Raw genomic sequence first — 313 nt, forward strand, 5'->3', positions numbered from 1 at the left:
ACAATCCTTTGGATCCCAGCCTTGGTATCTCAAATTTCAATTAACTTTCAGAGTGCAAACTTAATAAATTAAAGAGAATTCAAAGCCATTACCCCCTCCACACACAAACACACATATGGAAAAAGGAGAGGACACAGTATGGCTACATTTCCTGGCTTTTCCACCTCCTTTTAAAATTAAGTTTTCATGGTCGTCTCCAGTTATATCAACGCTCAGAGACCAAAATCACACATTAATGGTTGCTTTATTACCTACAAAGCCCTTTGAAGCCAAGAAAGGTTAAGTCTCTATAGAAGCAAATAATTTTACATGG

This window comes from Zootoca vivipara, chromosome 3 (assembly GCF_963506605.1).
Source record: "Zootoca vivipara chromosome 3, rZooViv1.1, whole genome shotgun sequence".
NCBI classification, from domain to species: Eukaryota; Metazoa; Chordata; class Lepidosauria; order Squamata; family Lacertidae; genus Zootoca; species Zootoca vivipara.